Raw genomic sequence first — 15,971 nt, forward strand, 5'->3', positions numbered from 1 at the left:
TGGCAGTCCTACAGATGTTATTAAGTTCTTAATGTCGACTACGCCACCCGTTGTATTGCGGTCACTATGGCCGCCGCTGCAGCAGGGTCCGCTGAGGCTGATGGTATTGGTGCAGCTTTTGATAGTATAACCCCCAACGGGTGGGGTATAGCCTCAGGGGGTCAGGTGCAGAGGATGGGGGTTGTGGTGGTGCAGCATAGGTGTTAAAGGAAGACAGAGTCGGGTTATGCAGTTAAGGGTATTTACTCACTGCTGATGTTCCGGTCACTCCAGCTTCAAGTGACCTCCCGAGCCGTGCTGCATCCACCAGGTCCTGGATCCAGCCAACCCCCAAGCGAGTCCGGAGCGTGACCCTGAGCTCTCCTTCTGTCCTTTCTCTGGCCGTCCCCACTATTGATCCACCCAGGTCCAGCTCCCTCGGGCCTTCTGTTGGGAGACCCTTGGCCTTGGGTTCCCTGACCCTCCACGTGGTATGCCTTCGTGGTGGATATGGTGGGTGGCCGTGGCAGACGCTGCCCACGGCCTCCGGTCTCTGGCTGGGGTGTGTTTTTGCCCCCACCAGCTTGGGTTCCGGTACCCTGATGCCGACTCTTCACCCGTTGATTGGATTTGGGTTCTTAGAGTCCTTTCTTCTGTTTCCCCCTCTGGGTCTCTCTTTCTTCTCCTCTCTCACTCTGGCTCAGGCTGCTCTGCTCCTCTGCTTCTTACTTCTCTGCAAAGACTGACTGACTGACCCTGTTCTTTGATGGTGCCCACCTTATATACACCCTCTATGTGTGAGCTCAGGTGACCAGCACCCAATGAGCTCCTATCTTTACCCAGGCTGCTCCCCCTATCTGCCCCTACACTACTTGGGATGTACCACCCCCCTCCCACTCCAGCCAGGAACAGACTCGGTCGTACCTGCACATTTCTAAGTGGGAGTACCGTCGGTCTGCTCCTCGGAAATGGGATGTGTGTAGTGCATGCAGCCTACCGAGCTCAGATCCACACTCCATCCTTACCCGGGAGTGGAATATCACACCTCTGGGTTGAGGTGCAATACCCCTGTAGCAGCCGAATCCTCAGGGTGCTACATTCCCCCCTGGTAAATCACAGCACGTCCTCGGGCTGTAAGACATAACACCAAAACATACAAATTTTTGCATAACATATAAAACATATAAAACAATATATATATATATATCAATATAAAACATTCTCGTCGCCTCTGGCTCCTCCTCCGGTCACTGTGCAACGTGTGACCGGGTAAAGTGCGACAGTCTCTCTGGAAAACTGGTTTTCCTATAAAACCGGTAGGGGGCGCTTTAGGACGCGCAACTATATACAGGGGATATGGCCGCTCTCAGTCCTCGGCCAGGTATTAGGGAGGAATGACCGCTCTCAGTCCTCGGTCAGTGGGATTAAGGGAAAAACGGGTAACAGTTCACACATGCTGGTCCCAACGGGGACTATATTAGCAACAGTTACAGTTTCAGTTTCAGTTTACGGTTTCAGTTTCAGTTTCAGTTTACGGTGCCCCGACGGGCAACTATATACAGCTTCTGCTTCGCTGTCCTTAGCGACGGCGTCCTCCTGCTCTTGCTTTTTGGTTACCTTTGGCTCTAGTTTCAGATTCAGACCCGTCCGGGCACGTATGCTGGGCGAACAGGTCTTCTCCCAGATGCGGCACTCTTGGTCTTATGGGCGCGGTGGTGGTGGCGCCCGGGATGCCCGGGCCTTGCGGCCAGGCCTGGGGTATCTGGAAGGTAAAGGGCACCGTAAGGACGGCGGCGCCCTGGGCTACTTGGCCCTGCGACCAGGCCGGGGGCTCCGCGGAGGTAGGGGGCGCTGTTGGTATTGCGGCGCCCGGGGGTACTAGGCCTTGCGACCAGGCTGGTGGTACTTCCTGCTTGGTCACGCTCGGGGTCGAGGCGTGTGACGTCACAGGGGTCGCGGCTCCCGTTTGAGGCCTAGTCTGCGGCGGTGACGTTGCAGCGACGGGCACGGCAGGATAGACTTTGGGCTCTGCGACGGAGAGCTGGGGCAGGTACGCGGTTTCCCGGTTTGGGGTATAGACGTCCCCTTTACCTGCCTCCACTCGTTCGGCTCCCTTCTCGGCGCCGTCTCCGGCCTTCAATCCTCCCGCGCCATCCTCAGAGGCGGTCTGTTTCCTCGTCTCGGGTGGCGTGCTCCGCTGACAGGTCTCGGTCTGCTGGGCCATCTCACGGCTCCACTCCGCCAACGTCTCTCGCTGCACCCGGGCCATCCTCCTTGCGAGGCCCTCCAGAGCGGTCTGTGCACACTCCCGGTCTCGGGGGAGCTGTGCTAGGACCTCCACTAGGCCTAGTGGGGTCGTTGTTTCCAGCAGGCTCCTGACCAACGGGTCGGTGCTGCTCTGCTCTCCTACAGTCGTCTCCAGCAGGCTCCTGGCCAGCGGGCCGGTGCTGCTCTGCTCTCCCTCCTCGGTTTCTAGCAGGCTCCTGGCCAACGGGCCGGTGCTGCTCTGCTTTCTCGCCATCTCCGGGTAAGCTCCTCCGATATTCTTCTCCAGGCTTCTTGCCTCCGTGTGCGCTCGCTCCAGACTGCTCCAGGCGGCACCCATCTTTGTTCTCTTCTTTCGTCTCCTCCCACTTCGAGGGCGGTCCCGGGGCCACTTGGTGACTGTCAGCTCCAGGGGCTGTTCTTTCACGCTGACAGACACCTCTAGCATCACAGTCTCTGTTGGTGGGGGCGGTTTCCACTTTTGGCGCCATTTTCGGTCCTGGCCCACGATGGGAGGTGGTCTCTCGCCACCCTCTAGCACGCCCATAATGGCGTCCGCTCTTCCAAGGCGGGAAACCTTTGGAAATGGCGGGAATCGCTTCCCCTTGGCGGGAAACTCTGCAGATGGCGGGAAAACGCTGTTAATGGCGGACAACCGGCTGGAATCGACTGGTGATGGGGTCCGATGGCGGGGACCCTCCGGAACCGGCAGGAGACTTCTTTTTGAGGTAAACTTGCACTTTTCTTCAGGCACGCAGTACCCAGTTGTTGTGGGCACGTAATCCTGCCGACTACGCCAAAGTTGACGCGCCCCCTGGGCCATATTCTTTATGGGAATATCCGGAGCCGGATCAGATGGGAGTTGTAGTCTTCCGAGTGGCTATGACCCGGTCCGTGCCCAGGGTGTCAAACTCAGTTGTATGTGGCAGTCCTACAGATGTTATTAAGTTCTTAATGTCGACTACGCCACCCGTTGTATTGCGGTCACTATGGCCGCCGCTGCAGCAGGGTCCGCTGAGGCTGATGGTATTGGTGCAGCTTTTGATAGTATAACCCCCAACGGGTGGGGTATAGCCTCAGGGGGTCAGGTGCAGAGGATGGGGGTTGTGGTGGTGCAGCATAGGTGTTAAAGGAAGACAGAGTCGGGTTATGCAGTTAAGGGTATTTACTCACTGCTGATGTTCCGGTCACTCCAGCTTCAAGTGACCTCCCGAGCCGTGCTGCATCCACCAGGTCCTGGATCCAGCCAACCCCCAAGCGAGTCCGGAGCGTGACCCTGAGCTCTCCTTCTGTCCTTTCTCTGGCCGTCCCCACTATTGATCCACCCAGGTCCAGCTCCCTCGGGCCTTCTGTTGGGAGACCCTTGGCCTTGGGTTCCCTGACCCTCCACGTGGTATGCCTTCGTGGTGGATATGGTGGGTGGCCGTGGCAGACGCTGCCCACGGCCTCCGGTCTCTGGCTGGGGTGTGTTTTTGCCCCCACCAGCTTGGGTTCCGGTACCCTGATGCCGACTCTTCACCCGTTGATTGGATTTGGGTTCTTAGAGTCCTTTCTTCTGTTTCCCCCTCTGGGTCTCTCTTTCTTCTCCTCTCTCACTCTGGCTCAGGCTGCTCTGCTCCTCTGCTTCTTACTTCTCTGCAAAGACTGACTGACTGACCCTGTTCTTTGATGGTGCCCACCTTATATACACCCTCTATGTGTGAGCTCAGGTGACCAGCACCCAATGAGCTCCTATCTTTACCCAGGCTGCTCCCCCTATCTGCCCCTACACTACTTGGGATGTACCACCCCCCTCCCACTCCAGCCAGGAACAGACTCGGTCGTACCTGCACATTTCTAAGTGGGAGTACCGTCGGTCTGCTCCTCGGAAATGGGATGTGTGTAGTGCATGCAGCCTACCGAGCTCAGATCCACACTCCATCCTTACCCGGGAGTGGAATATCACACCTCTGGGTTGAGGTGCAATACCCCTGTAGCAGCCGAATCCTCAGGGTGCTACATTAGCACCGGAGAATCCTCACAGTGTGCAGTGCATGCGATGTGAGGATTCACAAGTCTGCAGTCACATACAATGACTCAAGATTTGTAGCTTATGGCCGGACAACCCCTTTAAGGTAATATTCACTGATGACAGTATTAGCTTCTGGGCTTTGGCAGTCCCTATGGCTCGGCATTTGTGAAATTCTGGGTTCTATGTTGAGTATCACACTACTTGTCTGCTATTGTGTGTTTATTATTACAGATGTAACAAGATACCATTCATCAATCACCAGTAAGTATAGCCCTTGAATCTCTTTTCTAGCAAGTTTCTTGCTTCTTAAAGGGAACCTGTCACAAAATTCATGTTGCCCAAACTATAGACACCATTAATCAGAGCCTGGCTGGACGAATGCAGCCAGGTATATTTATCTCTGAAACGATTTCAGAGAAAATATTGTTAGAAGATCCGTCCAGGGACCTTTGTCAGAAACGACACTAGTCAGGTGCTGCGCCAGACCAACTTCTCCCAGAGCCGCTCCAGGTGATTGACAGATGAGAGATCTGTCAATCACTCGGAGCTGCACTCGGAAAAGTCGGCCAGGGGCGGTTCCAGACTAGTCTCATCAATTACTATGGTCCCTGGATCTTCTAATTATATTTTCTCTGAAACGCCTGAGCAAATTTCAGAGAAGAATACACCTGGCTTCGCGTGTCAGATTCCATTTAAGGCCTACATCACACACACTATTTTTTTTAGCATTTGTTTTTGTAAAAACCACCATGCATTAAAAGCATTTTTTGTAGCTTTTTTTTTAAATTTGTTACATTTAAAAAAAGCTATATTTGGAAGAAGCAGAGTTTAAAAAAAATGCATCTGGTCCTCAAAATGCATGTATGCAGTTCCTTTTATGTTTCACCGCAGGCTTTAAAATAACATCAAAGGCCTCAAAGTTCTTGAACAAAAAAAATCCATTCAAACACAAAAACTTCATGAAAAAACACAATGCTTTAAGGGTAAGTGCACATGTTAAGTATTTGGTGCAGAAATTTCTGCACCATTTCTGCATTTCTTGACAGGGAAAACGCACGTCTTTGATGCTTTTTTTCTTGCGTTTTTTGTGCAGATTTTCACCACTTATTAGTATGGGTGAAATCTGCTGCAAAAATGCTGAAAGAATTGACATCCTGCAGATTTAAATCTACAAGTCAGAAATAAGCAACGTGTGCATGAGACTTCGGGATTCTCATTCACTTTGCTGGCATCAGGAAACCTTACAGGCTTTCTGACAAATCTGCACTGACAAAACGCAGCAAAAATACAAAGTGTGCACCTAGCCCAACAGTCAAATCCATCAGTGAGCTGGTCTGATAGTAGGGACCGTAACCTTTATACCTCTCTTCTCCTGAGTAAGCAAAACTTTGATGTGGTCATAACTCAGCTCAGAAATTATTTATCAGAAGATGGATAGTTGCTACAAACTCTGCCATTAGATGAGCTCACTGACTGATTCACATTTAACTACTTTTGCAGTTTGCTATGTACAGTGATACATAGAGGCTGTAGAAATTAAATGGTCCACAAATTTAATGAAAAGCTAAAGCAAAATTAAGTTTTAGCCAAAAAATATATTTTTTAAGGGAAAATGAAGTAGCAGGCTTTGTAATATAATGGCATGATGGATCAGTGGTTTGACCTGCAGCCTTGCAGCACAGGGGTCCTGGGTTCAAATCCCACAAAGGACAACATCTGCAAGGAGTTTGTATGTATCTCCCCGTGTTTGCATGGGTTTTCTCCATTTTCTCCCACACACCAAAGACATGCTGATAGGGAATGTAGATTATGAGCCCTGATGGAGACAGTGATGATGATGTCTGTAAAGCGCTGTGGAATTAATGGCGCTATATAAACAATGCATAATAAATAACATTAATACTTTATTCCAAAGTTTATAACAGTTTTCCATTAATGCTTATGGGAATACTTAAAGTTTACATGCTTGGGTCATCAACCCCCACGTAATGACAGAAAAGTGTTTTATTTTAACTTTCCATGGACATGATGAGTGTGACCAAAAGGATGCAGCTAACCAGATTGTATACACTGTATGTAGTATAACTAGAAGCATTATTAATATGCTGTCATGTGTAAGCAGGATGCCATGCTCTGTGCTGTCTTTTACATGAGGGGGTCTCAGACCTGGAATAATCATTGTAGAGTCCTCCTGAGAGGAGAATAAACCTCTAACCTTTACATTTTCAATTTTTCAATTTCATATATGTACTTTTTTGTTACTGTGATGCTTTTAGATAGCAGCACAATGATCACTGTCCATATATCAGTTTTCTAAGTCCCTTCTGCATGTCTTGGAGTAAGGGGAGAAATCTGGTTGTGACATGGGGAGGACGTACAGTACAAAGTCCATGGAGCCGTATCCAATAACATATTGTGCCACATTGCCCCTCTTTATCACATTAAGTGAAATCAGTCTAAATTAACCAAAAATAATAGGATCAAAATCTAAAGTAAGAAATGGTAGTTAAAGGGGCACTGAGTAGTTGCCGCCATGGGGTAAGATAACCTCCCGGCTTCAAAGAAGCCCCATGCTGGTCTGTCTCCCTCTTATCACATTCTGGCTGCTCTTTATCAACAAAGCAAAATCCTTTATCTAGAAAAAGCCTGGGCACAACTGATCAGATAAAAAATAATTACTGAACTGTAATAATAACACAAATCAAGATCCGGTTACAAGAATTGTTATACATTGTCAATGTATCATCCATATTCCTCTGCCTACGTCATACTGGTGTAAAATACTGACCAAATACGGAATGTCTGAACGTGGCCTATCGCATTCCTTCAGCAACAAATTTCTAAATTTAAACTATGTATATTATATGTATATAGTTTACTATTAGAACCACAATACGAATCATAGAGGCATATGAATAAGAACACAGTTTGAAGAGCGGCAGACAGCATGCTGTTTAAAGCATCTTTTTAACATGTTCTCTTTTTAATCATGTTTAAATAAATTTCTAGTTTTTAATTATTTCCCTGGATTTTGTGCTGGATAATCTCTCTTTCCTGACACTATACCGATGTAATACCGATGCGGTCTACTGTGATGTACTAAACATTTATTTTTTTCTCTGTTAAAATTCCTAAAATTAACCAAAGTGACAAAATTTCTTTGTATGATATATATATTCAAAAGTTTTTATACCCTGGGCACTGATCTTGGAGGAAAAAAATGTCATGGAAAACTTTTTAAAGCCAATTGCAGCTGTCCTCACACTAACCACTAGAGGTCACTGTTACACACATGATAATGCAGATAATGCAGATGTTCCAGAGCTGGTTGCCAGTGTCTCTGCAGGTTGGCACAACTACAAGCATCAGGACACAGCGCCAAGAGTCTACTGCTTCCTTATTCATATTGTTTATTCTAAAACGACTGAATTGTGCCACTTTCCAAATACAACGCCATATGCTGAGTAAATTAATTAATTTAAAAAAAAATGTAATTATGATGCAAACATAACAGGGTGAAATATTATTACACAGATTTATTTATTGTATTCCTATACGAAAGGCACTTATAAGACATGTTACATTTAGAAGGATTTTTATTTGTGGCTGGTGCACTGCTTGAATCAAATTACAGGTGCTATGCCAGACTATGTAATTCTTTTCTGTATATATGTATATATATCTATATATTTGCATATATATATATATATATATATATATATATAGATATATATATAGATATGTATATGTACATATATATTATAATACAAGTCAATATTATATAACGAGTCACTTATCATTATATTTGCACTGAACACATAAAATATACACTGGTTTTACATTTCATTATTTAAAAGGGTTTTCCCATGAACGAAAGTTGATTTTAATCAATAGATCTTGGAATAATAATAAGTTCCACAATTGGATGTGTTTAAATAAAATGTTCCTGTGCTGAGATAATCTTATAAGTGTGCCCCTGCTGTGTACTGTGTAATGGCTGTGTCTGACCGTACAGGAACATGGTCTGATCATACCACATCTCCTGGGCAGGGGAGGACGCAAAAGAGTATACAGACATTACAGCAGGGGATCACAGCTGATTATTTTTGTGAGGTAAAACATTTCTCTGCCTGTTTTAAAACAATGCTTTACTTCAAAGAAATAACCAGCTGTGATCCCCTGCTGTTCTGTCTGTATACTCTTTTGCTCGCCCCCCACCCCGCCCAGGAGCTGTGGTATGATCAGACCATGTTCCTGTACGGTCAGACACAGCCATTACACAGCACACAGCAGGGGCACATTTATAAGATTATCTCAGCACAGGAACATTTTATTTAAATATATTAAATTGTGGAACTTATTATTATTCAAAGATCTGTTGATTAAAATGAACTTTTATTCATGGGAAAACCCCTTTAAACTTCAGGGACCAATGCAAAATAATGAGGCTGTTCACACTGCAATTGTTTCCATTACGACTGTGACTGATGGACGTCCTAAGACTCTGTTCACACATGCGGTGGAGGCTCCGTTCAGCACATTGTACTGTTTTGCACTATGTGGAATACAGATTTATTGCATAACGGATGCAAACAAAAGCAGAAAGTCCCCATTGACCATAGTGGTGTCTGTCTGATTTTCAGCGTGTGTTTGTTTTTTTAACAGAAAAAAAAACATAAGATGCTGATAGGAAAAATCTAAATAGAATCTCTGCATTGTGGATTTTAGCATTGTAGCAAACTATATATTCAAAAAAAGTTTGAAATCCATTTTAAGAAAAAGACAGATCCAAGACTAAAATGTTTTTGTACAACAGATACAAATTGACATTAAATTTTAGTTAGCAGTTTGGACTTTTCTGTTATCCAAGAACAGATCCCAGGGGATTTTATTTGCGTTTTATTGATGCTTTATCACATAGAAATGGAAACAAGTGCACATTTCTATGGGTTGCTTTTGGATTTTCAGAAAAAATAAATGCAAGCAGTTAGAAGAAGGTAAAAGCAAGTGTGAACAGACACTAAACATATTGCAGTTTTGTGGGTAATATCCTACCAATTATTTAGTTCTAACCAGAGCTGTGTACCCATAATAATCTATTTTATACCACATTTGTGCCCTATGCCTATACAGTTCTCCACATCTGCTGTTTACTCAAACTGTAAATAAAATCCCTGAAAAAATAAGTAATTGTGCAAACAGCGGTAGTAAAAATGTAATGACATGAGTATACTGACATATACCAGATGGATATATGTCAGATCAACAATGATAATGATAGTGTATGGAAATGTTATTTATAACGCGATACATGGACAGAAAACATAGTGTTAATGATTAGGGTTACCACTCACGACATCTCTATCTTAAGTTGGGTTTAGATGAGCAGATGAAAAGCATCCAGAAAAAAATGATGATTTTCCATCCGTATTCTTATTTATATGCAGTGAATATGTCACCCATGTGTCCATGTGTACATTATTTACAGATGATATCTATTAAAATTTAAAAGGCCAAATACTGTTTTCTATGTTATTAATTGCAATGGATCGTTAAAAAAACGGATGCCATATGAATGGTGTCCATAAAACATTTTTTTTTTATACACATTGAGTTTAATGGGCAAGTCTGATTGGAAAAATGGATCAAACATGAATTTTTTACACGCAGACCAACATTCCTTGCGTGAAAACGTTTATGTAACTAACGACTTATTCACACCTCCAGGTTTTTTCACATACGCAAGAAAAAATGATACAAGTGTCATCAGTGTTTTGCATCGCAGTTTCATCGATGTTTGGTCTGTGTCAGTTTTCACCATCAGAGTTTCATCAGTGACTTTCATGTATGAAAAAAATAAATAGCTTGCAAATCTTTTCCTACAAATTACAATGTTAATTCCAGGCAGCACACAGACTGTACACCGATGCCATCCGTGTGGGGTCCGTGATTTTCACAGATTTGTAGACTTGTAATAGTATTTTTCATCTGTGATGCTGGTAAAAAACAGACATATCTCCAATATTTTGCAGGGACATTGGTCTGCAAAAATCACTGACTTGTGAACAGCCCCTTGGAGTATAATGGCTCACACCACAGTAAAAATCTATACGTCGTTTTGATTCATAGCACTCGTCCCCATGTTATTTAATGAGGCCGCACACGTCCAAGGAAAAAAATCACAGCATACACAATTTACTTCTGATTCTCGGATCGCACTCGACAATTCAAGTCTATGGGTCCGTGGGACATTCGAGTGCGGGCCCATTTTCACAGACAGACTAAATGGAGAAAGTGGAGAAACTTTTTTTTTCTCCATCTCCAAGAAAATCAAATCACACTATGATCAAACTCTGAACAAAGTCTGATCAAAGTATGATTAGCATAATTGGCCCGATTTTCTCAGCTGAGATAACCGGTCGTGTGACACTAACGTGAAAGGTATGTGATGTATCCATGAAAATCAAAGACAGAGCACATACATCAAACACAGACGTCTAAACTACTGTAACTACATTATTGACTTGCATCGGTCCAGGCTCTGTCCGTATGCTATACGTTTTGTGTTCGCACAGCACACACAAACACTCCTGATCAAGCAGCATTAGAAATTTGTAACTATAAAGAATACTGGAAAGAATTCATACAAACTGATACATTTCTCGTCAGTTTGATTAATTGTACAAAAAGCAAAACATCCACTTGAACCCAAGTTTACATGTGTTACGGTTGTATCCTTAATTTATGAACACCATGGAAAAAGAGAAAGGATTTGACCCCAAATCGGAATCTTAACCGGTCACCTGGGACTTGCGAAGTCTGAAGACGCTACAAAATAAATGGATTGAGCAGAGGCAGTAAAGAACAGGACATTGTCCTGCTTCTTGAAGTTTCTCCCAGCTGAGAAAACATGGGGAAGCGGAATTCATTCTCCAGGTGTCTGTTTACTGCCAGGCTGGTATGAACTAAAGTCAAAGTACTCCTAATAAATCAAGTCATCTCAATGACACTATTTCAGTTTCCTACTTTAATTAATAATAATTTTTATTTCTATAGCGCCAACATATTCCACAGCACTTTAGAATTCAGAAGGGACATGTACAGGTAATAAAGACATCACAGAGTAAGGCTTTATTCACACATCAGTATCTGTATGCCAAAACTAGGAGTGTCTCCAAAACACAGAACAGGTGTTAATCTTTCAATTATAGTTGTTCTCTGTAAATTATAATTCTGGTTTTGGCATACAAACACGGATGCAAAATACTGACCCAAAACTGATGTGTGATTAAGCCCCAATATATAGTTCAACAGAGACCAAAATGCATGAAGCCCTGCACGCAAGCTTCCAATCCATGAATTATTAGATATTTGCTCAGTAAATTACTTACTTGGGAATACTACAAAATACCCTACAAGAACCATTACTATAGAAAAAATAAAAGGGCACTAAAAGACTTGTAGCAACTAGCAGAAAAGTGTTGGTAATAAACTGAAACATGTAAAGAAATGTTTAAGTAAATAAATAAAAACAATTACCGGGTACATATAAAATCAAACTAAATATTTATAAAATGTCATATAAACTATATATAATATATCTTCAGATAATATAAATAAATACTAGTAATATGTGACTGCAATACATATGTAAAAACAATGAGTATTAAAAAAAATAGAATAAAAAAAACAACTACCTGCTGTACAATAAAGGCAAACTTCACCTCCATGACCACTAGGTGGCGGCATAACCCTGTGTAAGATGCTATCAGCAGGGTGTTAAAGTTTGCGCACAGTTCTCTCCAGGGAACTTTTGTGCTCTGGCTCCAGCGTTATCCAGCACATCCGCCAGGCACCACCCTGACTTATAGCTGTGCCTCACTTTATCATTGTGTTAAGCTGCCCACACAACTGTTGGGTAATTTGTTTTTCTTATTTTTTCCCTTTATCAAGAACTACTGTTTATCTCATATGAAGCCAAAATGTCCATCATTATCCATTTCATTCAGTTGTTCTTATCACCAACAAGATACAAAAAAAAGTTGAGAATTGTACCCCCTATTCTGTAAAATAGGCAATTTCCTGGTATTTAATGTTCCACCAACACCTTGCAATATAAACAAGAATTATTCCCAACCTCCCTTTTCTGGAGAACCCAAATTTAAGTAGAGCCAGTCCTGGCGAATGCAGCCCCCTCCCCCTCTGTAGTGTGGCACATCTGGAAGAAGGGGGAGTAAATTGGACCCTCTCATAATGTTTTCCATACCCCAGATCTGGCGTCTCCTTCTAGATCAGTCTGCTGCAATGTCCAGAGCCAATTTTAATGCAGTCAATTTGTTTACGCAAAAGTTTCCATTTGCGACACCCAAAAAGTTAAACAAAAATGTCTAATAATTAGTGATCTTACTGATTGCACCAGCTCAGTATTATTATCAGCAATGACCATATAAACCCAGTTAGAATCATATATAAGTATTGTATTATACCTGCCAGATAAAAATACTGAATACACTGATTTCTTCCTTCCTTTCATCCATCATCTTACATTATCATCATGGCTCCATTTTACTACATATTTAAGAGGTATAAACACAGTTTAGGAACTTTAGGTACTCCATTCTTCCCCTCCCCGCCAAAAAGGTATATTCTGAAACTAGTTGTTCTGGACCCATCTTACTTCTTTCTCCAAATTTGCTACCTGTGGTCCAATATCAATCAATTATTGTGACTTAATACGACCACCCAGTTAATTAGGGTCTTCGCATCCCATTTCATCTAATTCTATCCCCATCCCCAGTGTCTGGTCACAATACACATATCCAGATGTAGCAGGACTTAATTTGTTTAACATATTATGTGATGGGTGAAAAGTCACTTATGGTAATGTCACCTATGGTAATGCAGAAGTGTTATTTGCTCTATCATGTAAAACCAGAGCTAATGCAGGGTGATATGGCAATGGGATGAACCACATGATAAACTCAGTTCTGCTACAACTCTGTAAAGAGAGAAATGTCTTGCTATATTAGTATATTAGTATTTGCACAGACAAAACAATGTGAAGAGGAGAGCAAGGCAATGTATAGATCTGGAGTAAGAGGTGTGAATGGAAGCAATGTCCTGCTGCTCCCAGTCCCATAACAGGTCTCAGCTGCAGACAGATGTTCTGTGTCTTGTTGGAACCTTTATATAGAACTCAAAGAGGCTCCTAAAATGCGCTTATCTTATCTTTCCCTCTTCTCTGGGAGTAATGCAATAGACAGGATAGCTCTAGATTAGGCTGGGAATAGATGCAGGTAATGGAAGTCACTAAAGTGATGACAACATGACAACTATGGACTTTTCTTCCAGGGAAAGTTTTGGGAATAACTTGGAGCCTCCAGCCTAGAAGATCCATGATTGACTATTACAAGTTCCAAACAAATCACCATAAAAAGCTTTAAAGACTAGTTATTGACAGTGCATTATGATCTTTATTTTTCCCTTAAAGGACACTATTCTGGTTCCACCAACTTTCCAAGTTCTTAGCTCTAGTGGACTTTACATGAAATATCATAGTCAGTTTAGCAATGTTTCTTGGATGATAATCTACAGAAGGAGCATCCAACAATGTTCTGCATAGCGCACACCAGCCAACTAGCCTGGCCCATTTCTATAGGGTTCCTGCCAAACCGAGCACAATTGTAAAAGCCTGATCCATTGGTAAACCTTCCCCACAGATCAGCCACTTCATTGCTGCATGCATGTAAACAGCCATTCCCACCATTTCATAGCATTAATAATCTCCATGATAAGAGGAGATAGCAACTAAGGATTCCCTACTAGAAATTTAGATGTGGCAAAAAAATGGAGGTTGCAGTTAATAGCTTTGGTGGGATCTGAAAATACCATGCATGGACCAGTTAATTCCTTTCAAGTCCTCTAATTCGTGTAAAGAAATAAAGAAATAAACATGGCAAGAAGATGCAAACAAATGGTGGTTGGAGACCTGAACGACACTACACCAAGTACAAGGGTAAAGAAGTAAAGTCACAAGATCATTGGGAGGAAATCTGGATGGAAACTTTACAAAAGAAATATCTTCCCATGGGGAAACATTATGGAACAGTCTTACCTTAGGGCTAAGGTGGAGTTTCTCATTGCACACCACAGAATCCCATATTGCTGATATATCCCCTAATAGTTGGTGCTTTCCCTGATGGATGGTTTATAAGAGATATAAAAAAAAGAAGTTGGAAACAATCCTCAAAATAAAAAAAAAGTTGCAATCCAGTTCTGAATTCCAGAAATCCACGTTCCAAAAACTATGCAGGGAGCCTTTCCTTCACAATGTGGTTGTCATTAGCCGCAAATCGCTTATGCCCCAAAGTAGAATGTGCATGCAAGCCTTAAAGAAGAACCATCCACAGAACCCCCGGGCAGATGTAGTCCTTCCTGAGACCTTCACCAGCATGAAATCATCTTCTTAGCTCCAGCAAAGCAATTGCTCATTGTACATCCAGAGGAACCACATAAGAAAGTTGATCCTTGCACAGAAGACTTTCTGTAGACATCTCAGCAGCATCAGCCATCATCCAACCCAAGTAGCAGATCCAAAGTTAGACTGAAAAAAAAACCTTTCTGGTCCTTCGTGTCTTAAACTTTACACTTGGTAAAAGGGCAACGAGGTTAACCCATTGTTCTACCTAATGTCAGAGCCTCAGAAGTTTAATAAACTTAGCTATAAAGCTGTAGGTCGATTATAAGGTTCCATACTAACAACCCCTGGAGCTAATTGTATCATGTACTTATGTCTAGCACATGTATGATTGCAGAAGAGAAATACCTTTCATGCAAACTGTATGATTATAATGTGTGCATATTGATAAAAAGCTACCTTACCTTTTCAGTATATGATATATGTCAATATGAAATCTACTGTGCATAAAATGAGTATAATTCCAGAGAATCCTGTGGATCACCCTCCTCTAGATTGCACTGTAATAGACTGGAGTTTAGAGTCTTGCAATTGATCCAATGCTATAGCCCATCCTTCAAAAAAAAAAAAATCATCCTGAGAGATGTCAGAAAAGCAAGACCTCCTCTTTATAGAAAAAGTTACTCCCCCTGTAGACTAGCTGACTTTCCTATACACAAACACATCCCCTTACAAAAGCCTTGCTATAAACAAGCTGCTCTTAGTACTATGTGGATGGAGGGGCTTTACCATAAACAATGGTGGCTGCATTCACAGCTCGTACAAAGGGTTAAAACTAATTCTTGTTACTTTTTGTAGTAAAAAAAAAATCTACAAATTACACACATTAAAAACTGATTATAGCTATAAGGCCACATTCACATGTTCAGTATTTGGTCTGTATTTAACATCAGTAGTTGCAAGCCAAAATCAGGAGTGGAACAATCAGAGGAAAAGTATAATAGAAACGCGTCACCACTTCTGGATTTATCACCCACTCCTGATTTTGGCTTACAAATACTGAGATAAAATACTGCCGGAATAATGAACGTCTGAACATTGCCTTACAATTCCAATCACTATAAAGAATTGCATTTAGTGCAGCGGCAAGCACAAACCCATCAGTTTGAAATTTGAATCCAAATCCAACTTTCCTGTTTTGATAGGCAGGGGGCGCCATTGCTCCAAAATTGTGAAAGTGCAAGCAGACAAAGGATAATTGTAAACATGTGTTTGAAAAAAAATCTGTAAAGTTTGGAC

At 42.6% G+C, this 15,971-nt stretch overlaps 1 protein-coding gene across 2 annotated transcripts in view; it reads right to left on the reverse strand.

Annotated features, from left to right (window-relative positions):
- Nucleotides 1–15,289, reverse strand: part of PDGFRA (platelet derived growth factor receptor alpha) — a 42,223-nt gene extending 26,934 nt beyond the window's left edge. The window contains exon 1 of one of the 2 annotated variants that reach the window (XM_073645487.1): nucleotides 15,137–15,289. The gene's annotated coding sequence lies outside the window, so the exon portion shown is untranslated. Of the gene's footprint in view, nucleotides 1–14,369; nucleotides 14,452–15,136 lie in introns of those variants that run through there. The other variant, XM_073645488.1, reaches the window with a different exon arrangement.
- Nucleotides 15,290–15,971: the final 682 nt, after the last annotated feature.

This window comes from Phyllobates terribilis, unplaced genomic scaffold, assembly GCF_046119375.1.
Source record: "Phyllobates terribilis strain yellow unplaced genomic scaffold, ASM4611937v1 Scaffold_1__5_contigs__length_1240528914, whole genome shotgun sequence".
NCBI classification, from domain to species: Eukaryota; Metazoa; Chordata; class Amphibia; order Anura; family Dendrobatidae; genus Phyllobates; species Phyllobates terribilis.